Below are 16,144 nucleotides of genomic sequence, written 5' to 3' on the forward strand. Positions count from 1 at the left end.
GTGTCTTGATGCATTCGGCCATAGTAGGAAATATGGTTGTTGTTCATGTTATTTGCATGAGAAATGGTAGTAAGGTGAAGTGCAAATATTAGTATTTGATTACTAGTGTATATATGTGTATTAGCCGAGTTTTGAACTTGAAACAAAATGGTATGTAGTTAATACAAGTAACCATATTTGTAGGAAGTATTAAGCATATAATTGGCCTCAACATAGACATGCATATTCGGCCATATGAGATAGATTGGTGTTGCATGTATTCAGTTAGGGGCAAGCATATTGATGCTTTTATCTTGACTTAGATAATCGGCTCCAGGAGAATTTGTTAAGTGCTTAGTTAATTGATATTAGGTCAATGATGTGTGTATTCAGTCATAAAAATGCACATGAGGAAATGTTAGATTAATTGTATTAAATTGCTCAATGTGATTAAAAATGCGTATGACCACTTTGTATTTGAGCTAAAGGTGGCCATATGACCTATCAACTCCTTGTCATATTCGGCCATAAGCTAGCATAATGAGACTTTAATAAGTTAAATTTGCTTGAATTAGCTCAAGGGCTTAGAAGACCAAAGTTGGACAAGGGAAAGGAAAAAGTGATCGAATAGCCACCGAAATCGTTCGACAACATCCGAAGTAAGTTTTCAAGTAATGAAACTTAGATTATGATTCGATTAGATTATGTTATAAGCAAATCAAAATCATGCCCTTTGTATGTAGCTTTTGAGCTGAAAATGATAATGCTTGATAAGTGACTTGTGTTTGAATTCTAGTTACGAAAATGAAATATTGATGTGTCATGATTTATTGATATGTGCATGGATATTCGGATTGATAATCGGGCTAAGCCTGAAGGCATTTGTGCGAGTTACTATATTCGGGCTAAGTCCCGAAGGCATTTGTGCGAGTTACTATATCCGGGCTAAGTCCCGAAGGCATTTGTGCGAGTTACTATAACCGGGCCAAGTCCCGAAGGCAATTGTGCGAGTTACTACAACCGGGCTAAGTCCCGAAGGCATTTGAGCGAGTAGCTATATCCGGCTAAACCCCGAAGGTACCTGGTTTGGGAATGAGCGATCTTGCTGTAATAATTTCAATTAATACGCTCGTAAAATCCCAACGATAAGGTACGTTTCGTATATTCATTGGAGTAGTGATTTCGTTTAAATATTATCCGCTTAGTTGATTAGTGAGCTTTCGGGCCTTTGGTTAAGTTGATCCCTTATGTATGAATATAAGGGTTGGAAATGTGAAGTGGGACTGATTTTTGAGAATATGTGTATATGAAATTATCCGTTTAGTTATATGAATGCTATACTTCAGTTGTGCCTAATTTTATTGCTCAAAACTTACTAAGCATTAAATGCTTACTCCGTTTCTTTGATTCTCTGTTTTATAGATTTTGGTTCGTCAGCTATCGGACTCGGGATTGTCGAAGTCGAAGTCGTCCACACTATCAAAGCCCTTTTGGTACACTTTTGGTTGAACTCTGAAAATGGCATGTATAGGACTACCCTTTTTGTTGTTGGTCATGTACCCTTTGGTTTTGTATAAGTTTGGATAGCCATGCGAAAATGGCTTATATACACTTTGAGCATAGCATTATAATCGTCTTGTATGCTGTTCATTGAGAGGTATGGAAATGTTTGGTAACGATTAGCCATTGGGAATGGTTAATTATGGTTATTTTGATGCTATGTATGACAAACTCTAGTTGATTCATGGAAAACCATGAAATAGGTAAGGTTTACCTTAAAAAAATGCTGACAGCAGCAGTGGTGTGGATTTGAAAAATCACTAAAAATAGTAAGAATGGAATTAAATAGTGAATAAATTATTTAATTGAACCTTGATGAATCTATTTTCATAGGGAAGTAATGAAACGATCATATGAACAGTATTTTATGAGATTTTAAAGTTTTCGTGAAACAGGGCCAGAGCGGTTTCTGGATTCCTTGTTCGGACTTAGGAAATTCTTTTTAAATTAACCAGAGATATTTATAAGTCATTCCATATATTTATAGATTCCTTTTCGAGTCTAGTTTCTTTAGAAACAAACGGCATAAGTATTGAAGCCCTGTACAGGGAGATATATAAGTTGTAATGCATGAAGGTCAGAGCAGTCGAACCCTGAAACAGGGGAGACTTTAACTAATAAACTGTACTAATTGGCCTGACCAAAAATTCTAGAAAACAATTTTTAGATGGATATATGAGTCTAGTTTCAGGGAAAATTTACGAAACTGATTTTCGAGTTTTGGAACTCAAGATATGATTTTTAAGATGACAGTGATGCAGTTAGCCAGCTAGTCTGGAAATTTTTAAAATGGACTGTAAATAAGGGAATTAAGTCTGTTAACCCCTCGTGTCCGACTCCGGCAACGGTCTCGGGTACGGGGTGTTACATCTTTCTTCTTTAGATTTAGAGGCAACCCTGTTACAATGTCCATAATAATAAGATCCCATTTCCGCTCGGGAACCATAGTAGGCTGAAGCAACCCTAAAGGTACTTGATGTTCAGCCTTTACTTGCTGACAAACTAGACATTTTGATACGAATTCTGAGATATCCCTTTTTATGCCATTCTACCAATAAATTTTCTTCAAGTTATTATACATCTTTGTACTACCCGGGTGGACTGACAAACAACCGCTATGCACCTCATGTAAAATATTCTGAATCAACTCGGTTTCATTCGGAACACAAATCCTACCACGAAACCTCAAGCAACCGTTGAAGTCGTTCTAAAAATCTAGTTCACTGCTAGACTCAAATTGAACTCTTTTAGCTTGTAACTCTTTATCAACTTTCTGGCCATCACAAATCTGTTGAAGAAAAGTTGGTCTAGCTTTCAATCATCGGACAAAGCCAGCCATGTACCCATGGCCCTCAAGGCAAACAATGATTTTCTACTTAAAGTATCGGCAACCACATTCGCCTTACTCGGATGGTAATCAATCACAAGCTAATCTTTGAGTAATTCAAGCCATCTACGTTGCTTTAGGTTCAAATCCTTTTAAGTCATCAAGTATTTTAATCTTTCATGATCGGTGAACACCCGACTCTTCTCACCATATAGATAGTGTCTCCAAATCTTTAACGCAAATGCAATGACGACCAATTCAAAATCATGTGTCGAGTAGTTCTTCTCGTGAGGCTTCAACTGTCTTGAAGCATAGGCTACCACCTTACCCTCTTGCATGGGTACGCATCCCAAACCATTCAAGCATGCATCACTCTAAATCACGAATTCCTTACCCGACTCGAGTTGTACCAAAACTGGTGCTTCGGTCAGTAACGTCTTTAGCTTCTTGAAGCATTACTGACACTTTTCCGACCATTCAAAATTAACATCTTTTTGTAGTAGCCTTGTCATTGGAGTGGTGATCATAGAAGACCCTTTAACAAATCGTTTGTAGTAGCTAGCCAAGCCTAAAAAGCTTCTAACTTTTTCATGTTTCTCGGTAATATCTATTCAACGATAGCCGCAATCTTACTTGGGACAACTCTAATCCCATCACCCGAAATAATATGTTCCAAAAATCTGACTTCTTTAAGCCAAAATTCACTTTTGCTGAACTTAGCATACAATTTTTTATCTCTCAGAGTTTGCAAAACCATCATCAAGTGTTCAGCATGCTCGGACTTATTATGTGAATAAATTAATATGTCATCAATAAACACTACAACAAATTTATCCAAGTATGGTCGGAAAATTCGATTCATCAAGTCCATAAATATTGCGGGAGCATTCGTTAGCCCAAACAGCATAATAAGAAATTCATAGTGACCATACCTTGTTTGGAAAGCGGTTTTGGGCACATCTGATTCTTTAACACGCAGCTGGTAATAGCCGGACCTCAAGTCTATCTTTGAAAATACCGTTTCTCCTTTCAGTTGGTCAACAAATCTTTAATTCTCGGCAATGGTTATTTATTCTTAATTGTTACCTTATTGAGTTGTCGGTAGTCTATGCAAAGTCTCAAAAAACCATCCTTCTTTTTCACAAATAATACTGGTGCACCCCAGGGAGAGAAACTAGGCCTTGCAAAACTTTTATCCATTAATTCTTTCAACTGAGACTTTAATTCTTTTAATTCCGTCAGAGCCATCCGATATGGAGCGATCGAAATAGGTGCTGTTCCCTGCACTAAATCAATACTAAATTCAACTTTTCTAATAGGGGCAATCCTGACAACTCCTCCAAAAACACATCTAGGTACTCGTATACTACTGCCACTGATGCAATTTACAATTCAGATTCCTTAGTATTCAACACATAGGCTAGATAGGCTTCACACTCCTTTCTCATGCATTTTTGAGCCGACATAGAGGAAATCACAATGGATTGTTCAACCTGAAGAGTTTCACCATTTCCATACCTCAATTCAATGACCTTTTGTCTATAATTTACTATAGCGTCATGTAGTGTCAACCAATCCATACCCAATATAACATTGAACTCATCAAATGGCAACAACATCAAGTTAGCTGGAAAAAAATGATCTCTAATCATCAAAGGGCATTTCTTGCATACTTTGTCAACTAATACGTGTTTGCCTAATGGGTTTGACACCTTAATCACGTATTCAGTAAACTCTATAGGTTATTCCTTACTAGACACCAATTTTATGCAAACATACAAATGGGTCAATTTCGGGTCAATCAAATCTACAACAGGAATATCATAAAGAGAGAATGTACCCGTAATGACATTAGGAACTGAGGCTTTCTCCCTAGCGCGTTTGGCATAAGTTCTTGCCGGGGCTCGAGCCTCTGATTTTGTAGTGGAGTCTTTTGCAACTCTACGACCACCACAGACATTTCTAGGATATTTTTGAGGCCTGCCTCAAGAGATAGGGGCACTCAGTTTCGGAGTTGGTTCAACTTCTTTGTCATCTCATTTCGGGCTATCCTTAAGAAAGTGGTCAAGAGAATCATATCTATAGCATGCCTTGCTCATCATTCGACACTATCAAAAGTGAAACTTATTACAACTATTACACCACGACTTTTGGTTTCCCACACTCCCCACATTAGTTTTCACGGGAGATGAAGACTGCAGATTAGAGCGCTTAGAGCTTCTTGCTTTACCAGAATATCCCATTGCTGAATTGGAGCATTCCTGATGACTTCTCGACTTCTTTGTGGGAGATGTATATGTCTTGCCCATGAATCTCTTACTTGGAATCTGAGCTTTTCTCTTTGCTTGTTTCTTTTCATTACTTAACTTTTCAGTTTTCTTGGCTCTATCAGCCAACACGGTGAACTCTCTTATCTCTGGGATCCCAATTAGTAATTTGACATCCTTGTTTAATCCTTCTTCGAAGTGTTTGCACATTTCTACTTCAGTTTGAACCCACTCTCGGGCATACTGGATCAACCAAACAAATTTTCATTCGTATTCTGACACAGTCCAATCCCCTTGCTTAAGTTCTAGAAATTCCTTTCTCTTCTGGTCCAAGAACCTCTGACTGATATATTTCTTCTTAAATTCAGCTTGGAAGAACTCCCATGTAATATTTACTCTCGGTATCACTGAAGATATAGTCTTCCACCAGTTGTATGCAGTGTCTTTCAGTAGAGATACCTCGCACTTCAAGCATTCCTGGGGGTACATGACAACTCGTCAAGAGCTCGCACGGTGTTCTAAAGCCAGAACTCGGCCCATTCTGGATCATCGTCAATTGTAGCCCTAAACTCTTTAGCCCCATATTTCCTAAGTTTATCTACTGGAGCTTTACCAATTCTTATTGGTGCAATACCTTGTGGTACTTCTTCTTCAAATCGTGAAGGAGGTGGGGGAGGTCGTGGTATAGTAGGGTTGGTTCTCAAGTACTCACCAAACCATTCATCCATTATTTCGAAAAAGGCTGCCTTTGCCTCTTCTCGGCCTCTAGACATGGGCCTCCTATACTACTAGACGTGGCTCGCTGTATGAAAGCTTGAGCATGGCTCTTGGCTTCCTCGGACTCATCTCGGGCTTGGTTAGAAGACATTTACTATATACAAATACATTTGAAACGGTTAGGAGATGTCACACTATCATAACATGTATAATGGCATGTACAGCTACACTCAATACATGCTACGTTAGTTTGAGAATTGACTAAATCGTAGCTCTGATACCACTAAATGTAACACCCCTTACCTGCATCCATAGCCGAGACAGGGTACGAGGCATTATCGGACACATACACAAATGTTCATGCTAAACCAAGCTATAAAATTTCTTTGAAATCAGAATTCAATCATACACAACATAATATCCCTTATATGAGCCTACGAGGCCCGAAACATGCATTGGGGATGGTTTGATATCCAACTGGGAACTTTGGAAAATTTTTTCTTTAGAATAGAGTCACATGCCCGTGTGAAACAGGGGACATGCCTGTGTACCCTTGGCATGCCTGTGTCCTCAGGCCGTGTAAAAATCTGTTTATGACGTCAGCACCAAAATAGGGTACACTGCCATATCACACACCTGTGTGGCCAGATCGTGTGGTTAATTAAAAATTAAATGATTTTTCGTAAAATGGTACAAACTTCACACTGCCAGATTACACGCCCATGTGGGTAGGCCATGTCTCTCACACGGCCAAGACACACACCTGTGTCTTAGCCCGTGTGTTTATTACTAGGCATTTTGACTTGTAAAACTAAGGTGCAGGGGAAACATGGCCAAACAAGACGCCCATGGGGTAGACTATGTGTGATGTGTCACACACGGTCTAAACACACGCCCGTGTGTCTACCCGTGTGGACAAATTCTAGGCTAATTTCCAAGCCATTTGCCACCCTTGGGGGTTCACCCACTTATACATTTTTCTTAGCATGCAACAAAGCACATTTAGATGCTCAAATACTCATATTCCTGATTAAATTATGACCCTAATGTCACCTAGCACTATCTCAAATTCACATGCTTCATCTAATCTTTCCATACCAATTTATAACCAGTAGGCCTTATGTCCTTCTTTGCCACTTTACACATTTATAACATTGTTAAGGCCATATTTATTGATCACGGTTCATTCACCAATCAAACATATCATTACTCACATCCATCATTCACAAGCAACCACATCAACATGAACACATTGCATACATACATGATTAATAAGGGTTAGAACCCAATAGTGAATATGAGCTATATCTCATGGCCATATACAAAATGAATTTATCAATCATCAAAAGCCATCACACTTGGCCAAGTCAATGACACATATGAAAAAAAGACTAATTAACCTATACATGCCATTATATCAAAATGAATAATTCTTTTATACCCAAAATGAGATTGTTGATAATGTGATCAAAGTTCCGAGCATCCTCCAAACTTCATGATTCCGCAAGCACTATAAGACAAAAAAAGTAAAAAGGGGTAAGCATTACTTGCTTAGTAAGTTCGTATAACAGAAAGTAAACTTACCTGTAATACCCCTAACCAGTATCTGTTGTCGGAATAGGGTTAAAGGCATTATCGCACATATCGACACTTCTATCATTCATTTCACAATCATCATAGCATCATAGTTATACACCAATATCAAGTCCCTTACATAGGTCTACGAGACCTTAAACATGCTTTATAAATGGGTAAGAACTAAACCGAGTCATGCAAATTTTTTCAAAACTTAAACATTTTTCAAAGTTATACAAGTCACACGTCTGTGTGAGCAAGCCGTGTGCCTCACGCCATTAGACACACCCGTGTATCTAGGCCGTGGTAAAATAGGGCATGCATATTGACTTGTCCACACAGCCACAAGACATGCCCGTGTGTCTTGCCTGTGGTCAAAACTGACTAGGGGTCAGATGGCCGACCACACACCCATGTGTCTAGCCCGTGTACCCTTCGAAATGGGCACATACGCCCATGTATCAAGGCTGTGTACCTCACACGGCCACCAGAACGCTCGTGTGTCTAGGTCGTGTTCAAGATTGACTTGATTAACTAAATTGCAATAGACACACAGTTGAGACACACACCCGTGTGCTCTACCATGTAGGGTGAAATTAGGCTTGGTTGAAGCCACATTTTCCCACCTATCTCAAACACACCAAATCCACAACATTTTTGCATTATTTATAGGAAAAAAAATCATCCATTTTGTATATATTTCATGCCATTCAAATACTAATCAATTCACTACTCAATTCTCAACCAAAACATACCTAATCAGTGTACCAAAATCATCACATCTTATATAAGTTTCAAATACATAAACTTATCATCTTATCATCTATTTCATACCACAAAACATATCAAAACGACACTAGCCTATAAATGCCATATACCATATATAGAACTCTAAAAATGGTACCACAATAGAAGTCCAATAGTGTAATTGATGCCGCTGACGATCCCCAGATCCGAGCTAGCTTTATAACACTGTAAAAAAAATTAGAGAACATTTCATACAGTAAGCTTTAAAGCTTAGTAAGTTCGTGCCATAAATAATCAACAGTTTATAATATACAAAACATCAACAAATAAACACTTAATAATTCACAATTCATCCATCAATTCTATTCTATCTCATTTAATATGTTCATACGAATTCATCAAGCTTCGTACACATAGTATCATCTACCACATAGGTATCGAACATACCTGAACTTTCCCGTATTTATTCATTTCATTCTCACTTCTTGTTCAAATACATTAATTCATTCGAAAGTCCTTCCATGCTTTAAGAATTCGCACACTTAGTGCATCAGTGATTTACCGAAGCCGTAACAATCTCGCACACTTAGTGCCATTTCAATAAATCAAAGCTATCTTGGTATCACACACTTAGTGCCTCATATAGCCGAAGCTATTCCAACTTGCACACTTAGTGCCATTTGTAACCAAGCTATTTCGAACCGCACACTTAGTGTTGAACATAGTCGATTATCATCATGTTCAATTCAATCGATATATACATATTTACATGTATGTATTCAAATTTAATGCTTTTATTCAACAAATCATTCAATTCAATCCATATATACATATTTAGGGCATTTTGCAAATTATCCCTCACATTTCCACATTTTAACATTTTAGTCCCTATTTCACAAAAAAACATAAAATATACATGATTTCAATGAACCTATGCATAGTCAAATACCATAAGGACCTCAAAGAGCCCAAAACTTTTAATTGTTTCACAATTCAACCCCTCAATTTACACTTTTCTAAATTAAATCCCTAATATATATTTTTACTCAAAATCACTTTACAAAACATGTATATCAAGCACTAAGCTTTCATGATTCATCATTAAACATCATAAAACACATGAATTCATCAATGTAATCTTTCAAAATCATCAAAAATTCAAAAATTAGGGCTTGGGCTTGATAGATTACTAAGCAACATCTCAAAAACGTAAAAATCATAAAATACCGAGCTCAAAACATACCTTAATCACCAAATCTCCTAGCTGAACCCTAAGCTTGAATTTTATTCTTTTTCTTTTGATAATTTTGGCTAATAAGGATGAATAAATCATCCATTAACTTATTTTCTTTTATTATAACACATATTAATATTAATACGTCATTTACCATTTTTCCCTTCATTAATAAACATTTGAAACATTAACATATAAGGTCATTATTCTCCACTTTCCATAGAAATGACATATTAACAACATAAGGACCTCTCATTTAAAGAGATATAACAAATAGGCACACTTAAAATATGGCAATCAACTTTTACATTTTATGCGATTATGTCCTTTTATCAAATTAAGCACACAAATGATTAAATTTTCATATGAAACTTTCTCACATGTCAATTCACATATTATAAGCACGGAAAATAATATTAAAATATTTTTTGACTCAAATTTGTGGTCTTGAAACCAGTATTCTGACTAGGGTCTAAACTGGGCTGTTACAACTCTCCTCCTTAGAGATTTTCGTCCCCGAAAATCTTACCAGTGAATAGCTTTGGATATTGCTTTCTCATAGCATCCTCGGGTTCCCAAGTAGCTTCTTCAACCCCGTGTCGATGCCACAACACTTTAACTAATGCTATTCTTTTATTTCTCAGCTCTTTGATCGCACAAGCTAAAACCTGTACCTATTCTTCTTCATAAGACATATCAGGCTGAATTTCAACCTCAGTCGGGGGAATAACATGCGAAGGATCTGACCTGTATCTTCGTAGCTTTGATACATGGATTACTTGTGAATCTTTTCCAATTCTGATGGCAACAACAATCTATAAGCAACTAGCCCGATACGCTCGATAATCTTATACGGCCTGATGAACCTCAAACTCAATTTACCTTTTCTCGCCGAATTGAAGTGCTTTATTCCATGGTGAGACTTTCAAAAATACTTTATCACCGATCTCAAATTCAATATCTTTTCGTTTTAAATCTGCATAAGATTTCTGATGATCAGAAGCTGATTTTTGACAATTAGAAGCTGCTTTCAGACTATCTCTAATCACTTTTACTTTCTGTTCAATCTCTTTTATAAAATCAACCCTGTGTATCTTCTTTTCACTGAGCTTTGACCAATACAACGGTGTTCTACATTTCGACTGTATAAAGCCTTGTAAGGAGCCATTTTGATACTCGATTGAAAGCTATTATTATAGGCAAATTCAATCAATGACAACTATCATTCTTACGTACCTTCAAACACAAGAATACAACATCTCAACATATCCTCAAGTATTTGAATAATCCGTTCAGATTGACCATCCATCTATGGGTGAAAAGCAATGCTAAAGTGCAGTTTCGTACCTAACGCATCTTGCAGTTTCTTCCAAAAGTGAGATGTGAACCTCGGATCTGTATCTGAAACAATAGAAATAGGTACTGGATGGAATCTCACAATCCGAGAAATGTACAACTCAACAAGGTTATCAAGCGAATAATCTATATGAACCGGGATGAAATGAGTCAATTTAGTCAATCTATCAACCACAACCCAGATTGCATGTTTCTTACTCGGTGACAAAGGTAAACTCGATACAAAATCCATCGTGATTCTGTCCCATTTCCACTCCAAAATCATAATCGGTTGTGACAAACTAGATGGCACCTGATGTTCAGCTTTAACTTGCTGATATATCAAACATTTGAAAACAAAGTCGGAAATATCTCTTTTCATTCCAGACCACTAGTAATGCTGCTTTAAATCATTATACATTTTCGTACTACCTAGATGTAAATATAAATGACTGTTGTGAGCTTCGTTCAAAATCATCTGAATTAACTCTGAATTTCTCGAACACAAATCTGATCTCAAAATCTCAAGCAATCATCATTTTCAATTCGAAATTCAAAATCAGAATCCAAATCACTCTGAGCTCGTTTTGCTATTATCTCATTATCAACCTTTTGAGCATAAATAATTTGTTGTAAAAACAACAGTCTTGCTTTCAATTTTGCTAAAACCGAACCATCATCAGACAAATCTAAATGAGTATTCATAGCACACAACGCAAATAATGATTTCTGACTCAAAGCATCAGCAACAACATTGGCCTTTCCCGGATGATAATCAATGATAAGCTCGTAGTCTTTTAGCAATTTTATCCATCTTCTCTATCACAAATTCAAATCTTTCTGAGTCATTAGATATTTTAAGCTTTTGTCATCGGAATATACGTGACATTTCTCACCAAACAGATAGTAACGCCAAAATTTTAAAGCAAACATAATCACAGCTAACTTAAGGTCGTGCGTTGGATAGTTCTTTTCGTGCGGCTTTAACTGTCTCGAGGCATAAGCTATGACTTTTCCTTTCTGCATCAAAACACAACCTAAATCATTCAAAGATGCATCGCTAAAGATCACAAATTCTTTACCCGATTCTAGTTCTACTAATACCAGAGCTTCTATCAATAGAACTTTCAACTAATCAAAGCTTTTTTGACACTTTTCAGACCATTCAAACTTTACATCTTTCTGAAGTAGTTTCGTTAACGGAGTAGCAATCATTGAAAATCCTTACGAATCATCGATAATAACTAGTAAGTCTCAGAAAACTGCGGACTTTAGAAACATTTCTCGGAGGCTTCTAATCCAAAATAGCAGAAATCTTGCTTGAATTAACTCGAATACCAGATGCCGACACCGCATGTCCTAGAAAACTGACTTATCGTAACCAAAATTCACATTTGCTAAACTTCACATACAGTTGCTTATCTCAAAAAATTCATATTTGCTAAACTTCGCATACAATTGCTTATCTCACAAAGTTTGTAGCACTATTCTCAAATGTTCAACATGTTCGGTTTCATCACGTGAATAAATCAAAATGTCATTAATGAATACGACAAAAAATTAATCTAAATATAGTCTGGAAATTCTGTTCATCAAATCCATAAAAATAGCAAGTGTATTCGTTAATCTGAAAGGCATAACTAGAAACTCATAGTGTCTGTACCTCGTTCTGAATGTAGTTTTCAGAATGTCTGAATCTTTTACTTGCAATTGATAGTAACCTGATCTCAGGTCTATCTTTGAAAACACAGTAGCTCATTTCAACTGATCAAACAAATCATCTATACACCATAAAGGAAATTTGTTCTTGGTCGTCACTTTATTGAGTTGTTGATAATTGATGTACATTCTCATAGTTCCGTTATTCTTTTTCACAAATAAAACCGGTGTTCCCCAAGGAGAATAACTCGGTCGTCCGAAGCCTCTATCTGTCAATTCTTGCAACTGAGCTTTCAACTCTTTTAATTTAGTTGGAGGCATTTTGTATGGAGCTATTGATATCGGAGTAGTTCCCAGTATTAATTTGATACCAAACTTAACTGCCCAGATCAGAGATAAACCTGATAACTCATCAGGAAACACATCTGAATATTCACAAACAACTGGTACTGATTCAAACTTCTTTTCAGTCACTTTCGTGTCTAGCACATAAGCTAAATAAGCTTCACAACCTTTTCTCACATATTAATGAGATAACATCATTGAAATCACAGTTGACAATCCATTCAAAACATTTGATTCAATTCAAATAATCTCATTACTCTGACATCTCAAATCAATCATCTTTCATTTGCAATTCACAACAACATCATGCAACGTTAACTAGTCCATACCCAGAATTATGTCAAACTAGTCAAATGGTAACAACATCAAATCAGTCGAAAAGCACTTACCCCGAATCATCAATGGACAATTCTTACACACTTTATCAACCAAAACACACTTGTCTAAGGGGTTCGATACTCTAATTACAATTCAGTAGACTCTACAGGCAAAGTCTTACTGGATACTAAATTCATACATATATATGAATCAGTAGACCCTAGATCTATTAATGTAATAACTTTAGTATCATAGACAGTAAAAGTACCGGTAATAACATCTGGAGATGACGCTTCTTCACGTGCTAGAATAGTGTAGGCTTGTGCAGGTGCTCTAGGATCTAGTTATAGTGTGTCGCGTCACACCTCTACCACCACTCGTATTTCTGGTGTTTCTTGGTGGTCTACCTCTAGCTACAATGTTACTCAGCCTTGTGTTTTGAGCATTATCTTTTCAGCTAACTTTAAGCAATCTTTTATAAAATGATCTCGTGAACCACAACTGTAACAAGTTCTATTATTACTTTTCCCCAGCAATCTCCAAAATGCCGTCTTCCACATTCTTGAAACTCAGGCTTAACATTTTTTATGTTACCAACTATAACACCCCTAACCTGTATCCGCCATCAGACTAGGGTTAAAGGTGTTACCGAAAAAATCTAAACATTTCACATTCATTTCTCAAACATTATGGCGTCATCGCCGCACATCATTACAAAGTCCCTTACATAGGTCAATGAGACCTTAAACATGTATTAGAAAGGGGTCGGAACTAAACCGAGAACAAAAAATTTTCTCAAAAAGTTAACAAAATTTTCAAAGTTTCACAGGTCACATGCCCATGTGAACAGGCCGTGTGCCTCACACGGCTTTAGACACGCCCATATGTCTAAACCATGGCAAAATAGGGCATACAACGGACTTAACCACATGGCCACAAGACACGGCCGTATGCCTTGGCCGTGGTCAAAACTAACTTGGGTCACATGGTTGACCACACGCTCGTATGTCTAGCCCATGTACCCTTCAAATGGCCACACACACCCATGTACCAAGGCTGTGTGCCTCGTACAGCCACCAGACACGCTCGTGTGTCTAGGCCGAGCTCGAGACTAACTTGAATAACTAAATTACAACAGACACACGGTGGAGACACATACCCATGTGCTCAACCGTGTAAGGTGACATTAAGCTTGGTTTAAACCACAATTTCCACCTAACTCAAACAATCCAAAACCACAACATTTTAGCATCATTTGCATACATTCATAGGCAACCAAATTAACCAATTTGTATATATTCATACCATTCAATTACCATCCAATTCATTACTCAATTTCTCAACCAAAACACACCAAGTCAATATACCGAAATCATCACAAATTACATAAGTTTCAAATACATAAACTCAACATTTTATCACATACTTCATACCACAAAACTTGCCAATTCAACATTCCAAAATCAAACCATCATATGAACAATATATACATCATATGACTTACCTATCAAACACACCATTTTAGCCAACTTAAAAGGTCATACATACTAACATTTATAAGCCAATTCTCATGGCTAATATTCACAACACAAAACATACCAAAATTGCACTAGCCTATACAGGTCATATACCATACATACAACTCTCAAAATGGTACCAAAATAGATGTCCGATAGTGTGAATGAGTCACTGATGATCCTTGGATCCGAGCTAGCTTTATGACACTGTAAAATAGAGAACATTTCACATAGTAAACTTTTAAAGCTTAGTAAGTTCATGATATAACACATTTAACTCATCAATTAAAATTATATCAATTAGCTAACACTTAATGCAACTTATCTCATTCTTCATTTACATAACCTTTCATCTATTGCATCTCAATATCATCAACGAAATAGGTTCCGTACATACCTGTATCATCACGTTCTTACCTATCACATTTATCACTTCGATGCTCGATGCACTACTCCATTCGATCATCTTCAAACATTCTATGAACTCACACACTTAGTGCCAATTTAATTAGCCGAAGCTATAGTATTATGGCGCACTTAGTGCCATTTCATTAAACCAAACTTATATCGGTATCGCACACATAGTGCTATTTATTGAACCATCACTATTATATTTTTGCACACTTAATGCCATTTTTAATAGCCTTAGCTACTTCATTTTTCGCACACTTAGTGCCTCAAATTCGATTCACATTTCACATACTCCAACTTCTCAAAATAATTTCTATTTATTTCATCACATACAAACATTGTACAAATGGTATGTATTATACATGAACTTACCTGAAACATAAAAATGATGATATTAGTCGATCAATTGAGCACTTTGTTTTTTCCTCGATCTAGGTTTGAATTCCTCCTTTCTTGATCTATATGCATTCAAAATTAACTTTTTTATTCAACAAATTATTCAATTCAATCCATATACACATATTTAGGGCATTTTATAAATTAACACTCACATTTTCACAATTTGACAATTTAGTCCCTAATTCACAAAATCACAAAATACACAAAATTTCTTTGTACACATGCCTATCCTAATATACGTGGTGTTCATATAAGTCCACATGTTTCATTTATTTCACATTTTAGTCCCTCAAAATCTCATTTTTACAATTTAGCCTAAATTACACAAATTCATCAAAAATTCGAAGACAAAATATACTAACCCAACACATAACTTTCATTTTCCATCAACTAACATTTCGAAACACACAAAATCAACAATAGCATAATTCCAAATCATCATCAAAATTAGAAATTAAAACATGGGCTTTACAGAACACAAAGCAACGATCGCAAAAACATAGAAATTATCAAAAATCGAGCAAAATACATACCTTAATCAACAATTACAAGTGTCGAACGCTAGTTGTATTTTTCTTCTTCTTTTTCTTTGATTTTTGGCAAGCATGAATGATAATGGCCAAATTTCATGCTTTTGTTTTATTTTAATTTACATTATTAAGCCATTTACATTTTTAACCTTTTCATTTTCATTATAAAATCACCTATATTAAGGCCATTAATGTCCATTAACCATATCAATGGTCTAATTGTA

The sequence above is a fragment of the Gossypium hirsutum genome, chromosome A10 (genome assembly GCF_007990345.1).
Source record: "Gossypium hirsutum isolate 1008001.06 chromosome A10, Gossypium_hirsutum_v2.1, whole genome shotgun sequence".
Taxonomy (NCBI): domain Eukaryota; kingdom Viridiplantae; phylum Streptophyta; class Magnoliopsida; order Malvales; family Malvaceae; genus Gossypium; species Gossypium hirsutum.